Source organism: Aotus nancymaae, unplaced genomic scaffold, assembly GCF_030222135.1.
Source record: "Aotus nancymaae isolate 86718 unplaced genomic scaffold, 86718_ANA_hifiasm-v0.15.2.pri h1tg000106l, whole genome shotgun sequence".
NCBI lineage: Eukaryota > Metazoa > Chordata > Mammalia > Primates > Aotidae > Aotus > Aotus nancymaae.
In genome coordinates this window covers 4,037,987-4,044,245 of record NW_026988521.1, presented here as the reverse complement: position 1 = coordinate 4,044,245, position 6,259 = coordinate 4,037,987, and the positions used below count along the sequence as shown (strand labels likewise).

Below are 6,259 nucleotides of genomic sequence, written 5' to 3'. Positions count from 1 at the left end.
GGAGGATATTAAAGACAGACAGACACACACACCCCTCTCAAATACTAGCGTTAGACTCTATAGTGTTGAAATGCTTGGGCTTGGAGTCAAACAGAACTGAATTTGAGTCCTGACTGTCACCCACTAGAGTGGGACTCTGGACAAGTAACTTAATCTCCTGAGCCTCTGTTTTCTCATCTTTGAAATGGGGATCATGATGATAAATATCTCATCAGATATGGTGAGAATTAAATGAGATAATTTAAATGGAATGCTCAGAAAAAGTGCTCTGAATGGTGAGCTATTCACAGCTGTCACATTGTCATTATTCCTGGTATAAATTACATTCTACTTGCTAACATTCACAGCAATTCAAGGCCAAAAACCAAAATGGTGCAAGATTTGAAGAATGACTGTAGCAGGTACAAAATCCTAGTTCCAACTTGGTTTCTAAAGCCCCTGTTACTCATTCAGCAGAATCCCAAGTTCTCTTTTCATTTCTTTTCATGCAGTGCACCTGAGTGCATTATTGTTCGGCAAATAGCGACTGTACCCCCCCATCCCACCCTGCCTACTCCACCACAGGTGAAGGTTACTCCCTCACCGCATGGATGTTGGCTTGGCCAGTTGTGGGAAGTAGAAAAGTTCCTTTTTAAAGTTTCCTCTCTTGTTAAAGAATAAGTGTGCTAATAACTTTGTGAAGCCCTATCCTATGTAGCTGTTAGACACGCTGTGCTTACAGGCATGCAGTACACTCTGTGTCCTTGTACTTTCACCAAGATATCTGTGCTGGACGTGCTCACAGGCATGTCCCAGCTCTCCATTCCTTTTACCTGTTGAGAGTTTTAAGTTATTAGCCAATTGAGTTTTAGGTTAGATTGTGACATCTGGCTCCAGCCAACGGAGATCAGACACAGCAGTAAGGATGACTCCAAATGTGTGAGGGATAAATCTGTGTGTATCCCTTTGTTCACTGTACTCTCATGGCAAGATGGCTAGAGAGGATACCCTTCCTGCCGTCCAGGCTTCCTGCAGTCCAGGAAGTAAAACTTGTGTTGCTGAAAGATCCTTTGTCTCAGTGCTCATTTTTATTTGTGGCACCGAGCGTCTGTTTCCAACACTGATTATACGAGTTGCTTTGGTCAATAGAATCTGGATAGGACTGACCATGCTGACCCGGTGGTGAGGAACCCAGTGCAGGTGCCAACCAGCCCTCACTTACTCCTGATTTCCACCCTGAGCAGAACAGACCCCAGAGACAGCTGCTCCTTCATCCTCAGTCTCAGAATGAGAGACTCATGGAGGGGTCTTGTGAGCAACTCCTCTGAACACATCCTGGACCCCAGCCCAGCGAAGCCCATTGAGTCATGTAAGACATACATGCTTGTTATCAGAAAATGTTAAGGTTTTGTGGTTATTTGCTACCACTGCAAAGCTGACTGATACCCTTAGAATAAGAAAAGGACTTTCCCTGATCACAGATATTCTGCCAACTATATTCAGCTTCAGCATTAAAGAAGAGACAGCTACACATTTTATTTAGCTTCACTTTATTGCATTTTTTGCAAATTGAAGGTTTGTGGCAACCGTGTATCAAGCAAGTGAATCAGTGGCATTTTCCCAACAATATGAGCTTGATTCATGTCTCTGTGACACGTTTTGGTAAATCTTGCAATATTTCCAACTTTTTTGCTGGGAATAGCTCTATAATGGTGATCTGTGATCAGTAATCTTTGCTGTTACTGTTGTCATTGTTTTGAGGCACTGTCAACCAATTAATAAATTCTGAGTGTGTTCTGACCAGTCCACCAACCAGCCATTCCCATCTCCTTCTTCTCAGGCCTCCCCATTCCCCGAGACACATAAATATTGAAATCAGGCCAATTAATAACCCTACAATGGCCTCCAGGTGTCAAGTGAAAGGAAGAGTCACATGCCTCCCACTTTAAATCAAAAGCTAGAAATAATGAAGGAGTGAGGAAGGCAGGTTGAGAGGGGCTGACAGCTAGGCCTCTTGTGCTAACCAATAAGTCAAGCTGTGAATGCAAAGGAAAAGATCTTGCAGGAAATTAGAGTGCTCCTGCAGTAAAGACACAAAGGAGAAGTCAAAACAGCCTTAGTGCTGATATGGAGAAAGTCTGAGTGCTGCATAGGAGATCAAACCAGCCACGACATTCCCTTACGCCAAATCCTGACCTAGAGCAAGACCCTAACTCTATGAAAATGCAGAGGTGAGGAGGCTGCAGGAAAAAAGGTGGAAACTGGCAGAGGCTGGTTGACGAGATTTAAGGAAAGAAGCCATCTCCATAACATGAACGTGCGAGGTGAAGCAGCAAGTGCCGACGGAGAAGCTGCAGCAAGTTCTCCAGAAGATCCGGCTGAGACCATCGATGAAGGTGGCTACACTACACAACAGGTTTTCCATGTAGACAAAACAGTTTTCCCAGAAAAGCATGCCATCTAGGACTTTCACAGCTAGAAGAAAAGCCAACGCCTGCTTCAAAGAACAGGCTGACTCGAGCTGTTGACTTTAGGTTGAAGCCAGTGCTCATCTGCCATTGTGAAAATCCTAGGGCCCTTAAGAAAAATGCTAAATCTACTCTGCCTGTGCTCTACAAACGGAACAGCAAAGCCCGGATGACAGCACATCTGTTTACTGTTAACAGCATCGTTTATTGAGCTTTTTGTTTTGCTTTGTTTGTTTTTGTTTTGAGACAGAGCCTCAGTCTGTCACCCAGGCTGGAGTGCAGTGGTGCAATCATAGCTCACTGCGGCCTCCACCTCCAAAGCTCAGGTGATCCTCCCACCTCAGCATCCCCAATAGCTGGGACTACAGGTGTGTACCACCACGCCCAGCTAATTTTTGTAGAAGGGGGTTTTGCCATGTTGCCCAGGCTGGTCTTGAACTTCTGAGCCCAAGTGACCTGCCCACCTCAGCCTCCCAAAGTGCTGGGATCACAGGCATGAGCCACCACCATGCCCGACCTACTGAATATTTTAAGTTCACTATTGAGAACTGCTGCTCAGAAAACAAGTTTCTTTTACAAATATGACTGCTCATTAAGAGTACACCTGGTCACCCAAGAACTCTGATGGAAATGTACAAGGAGATTAATGTTGTTTTCATACCTGCTAACACGACATCTACCTGCAACCTATAGATCAAAGAGCCATTTGTACTTTCAAGTCTTGTTTTTTAAGAAATACATCTTGCAAGGCTATTGCTGCCAGAGATAGTTATTTCTATGATGGATCTGAGCAAAGTCAATTGAAAACCTTCTGGAAAGAATTCACCATTCTAAATTCCAGTAAAAAATTTATGATTCATGGGAGGAAGTCAAAATATGAAACATTATCAACAATAGGAGTTGGGAAGAAGTTGATTCCAATCCTCATAGATGACTTTGAGGGGTTCAAGGCTCCCATGGAGGAAGCGACTGAAGATGTAGTGGAAATAGCAAGAGAACTAGAATTAGAAGTGAACCTAAAGATGGGACTGAATTGCTGCAATCTCATGAGAAAACTTAAACAGATGAGGAATTGCTTCTTATGGATGAACAACGAAAGCAGTTTCTTGAGATGTAATCTACTCCTGGTGAAGATGCTGCAAACATTGTTGAAATGACAGCAAAGGTTTTATAATATTCCATAAACATAGTTGCTTAATCAGTGACAGAGTTTGAGAGGATTGACTCCAATTTTGAAAGTTCTACTTGTGGGTACAATGCTATCATACAGCATCGTAAGCTACAGAAAAGTCTTTCATGAAAAGAAGAATCAATTGATGCAGTAAACTTCATTGTTGTCTTATTTTAAGAAATTACCACAGCCACCCCAGCCTTCAGCAACCACCACCATGATCAGTCAGCAGCCATCAACATCGAGGCAAGACCGTCCACTAGCAAAAAATTCCAACTTGGTGAAGGCTGAGATGATCGTTAGCTTTTTTTTTTTTTAAAGTGATAATGTATTTTTAGTTAAGCTATGTACTTTTAAAAAAACATACTGCTATTGCACACTTAATAGACTATATTATAATGTACATATAACTTTTTTTTGTGACAGTCTCACTGTGTCACCCAGGCTGGGGCACAGTGGCATGATCTCGGCTCACTGCAACCTCCGCCTCTTGGGTTCAAGTGATTCTCCTGCCTCAGCCTCCCAAGTAGCTGGGCCCCCACCACAATGCCTGGCTAATTTTTGTATTTTTAGTAGAGAAGTTGGCCAGGTTGGTCTCAAACTCTTGACCTCAAGTGATCCTTCTGCTTCTGCCTCTCAAAGTGCTGGAATTGCAGGTGTGAGCTACCCTGCCTGGCCATAAATATAACTTTTATAGGCGACGGAGAACCAAAAAACTCGTGTGATTTGCGTTATTGCAATACTTGCTTTATTGCATTGGGCCAGAACCCAACTCACCACATCTCCCAGTTACGCCTGTGTGTTGCTAAAGCAGAAAGATGTCTCCAATATGTTGTAGATTGAAAAGTGGTTAGTTCAAAAATATTTTTGCTATTTTACATTTATTCAAAACTTGACATGTATGCATACATACATGTGTACATGCACAAAAAAACCTTGCCTGTGAAAATATGTATTCAAAAGTTAACACTAGTGTTCTGCCTGCTTCCAGATAAGCAAGAAGACTTGTGCTCTGGTTCTTGGGACTTCCCCAGCAGCATGGCCCCCCAAACGCTGGTCTCTACTCCTGACTCAAAAGAAGAAACCACGACCACCTCCTGCTCAGCAAGAAGCAGTTGAACACACTGATGAAGTATAAAATGAAATAGACAGAGTTAATGAACAAGCCAGTGAGGAAAATTTGAAAGTAGAACAGAAATGTAACAAATTCCACCAACCATTTTTTTAGAAGAGGTCAGAATTGATCGCCAAAATCCCAAATTTTCGGGTAACAACATTTGTCAACCATCCACAAGTGTCTGCACTGCTTGGGGAGGAGGACGAAGAGGCACTACATTATTTGACCAGAGTTGAAGTGACAGAATTTGAAGATATTAAATCAGGTCACAGAATAGATTTCTATTGTGATGAAAATCCTTACATTGAAAATAGAGTTCTCTCCAAAGAATTTCATGTGAATGACAGTGGTGATCCACCTTCAAATTCCCCGAAATCAAATGGAAATCTGGAAGCATCTGACGAAACGTTCAAGTCAAACGCAGAATAAAGCCAGCAGGAAGAGGCAGCATGAAGAACCAGAGAGCTTCTTTACCTGGTTTACTGACCATTCTGATGCAGGTGCTGATGCATTAGGAGCGGTCATCAAAGGTGATATTTGGCCCAACCCATTACAGTACTACTTGGTTCCCCATATGGATGATGAAGAAGGAGAAGGAGAAGAAGGTGATGAGGAGGAGGAGAAGGATTAGAAGATATTGATGAAGAAGGGGATGAGGATGAAGGTGAGGAAGATGCAGATGATGATGAAGGGGAGGAAGGAGAGGATGAAGGACAAGATGACTAATACAACACTGACAGATTCCAACCTTCCTTTTCTAAAACTTTCTCCAGTCCCTGGGAGCAAGTTGCAGTCTTTTTTTTCCCCCTCTTGTGTTCAGTCACCCTGTTTTTGAGGTCTCTTTTCTCTACACCATGGTTCTCAACTTATTTGGGGGGAAATATCTTGAGCAGGATACAATGGGAAAAGAGTCTCTACCCCTTTCTGTTTGAAATTTATTTTTATCCCTTCCTCTCTGAACAAAACTGTATGGAATCAACACCACCGAGCTCTGTGGTAAAAAAATAAACACCTGCTCCCTTTGCTCTGCTGGAAGCTGGAGGGTATTGGCCCCTGGGCAGCAGTGCATAGAATTCTAGCTTTTTTCCTCCTTTCTCTGTATATTGGGCTCAGAGAGTACACTGTGTCTCTATGTGAATATGGACAGTTAGCATTTACCAACATGTATCTGCCTATTTTCTCTTGTTTAAAAAAAGAAAAAAAAACTTTAAAAAATGGGGTTATAGAAGGTCAGCAAAGGGTGGGTCTGAGATGTTTGGGTGGATTAAGTGGGCATTTTGACAACATGGCTTTTCCTTTGGCATGTTTAATTGTGACATTTGACAGACATCTTGCAGTTTAAGATGACACTTTTAAAATTCTCTCCGAATGACTTGAGCCCTGCCACTCAATGGGAGAATCAGCAGAACCTGTAGGATCTATTTGGAATTGACATTCTCTATTGTAATGGTGTTCCCATTTATTTTTAAATTTTCTTTTTGTTTCACTGGAAAAGAAAGATAATGCTCAGTTTTAAACATTAAA

At 42.3% G+C, this 6,259-nt stretch overlaps 1 pseudogene; it reads left to right on the top strand.

The window, feature by feature from the left end:
• The first annotated feature begins 2,290 nt into the window (after window positions 1–2,290).
• LOC135272139 (protein SET-like) lies at window positions 2,291–5,461 on the top strand (annotated as a pseudogene).
• Window positions 5,462–6,259: the final 798 nt, after the last annotated feature.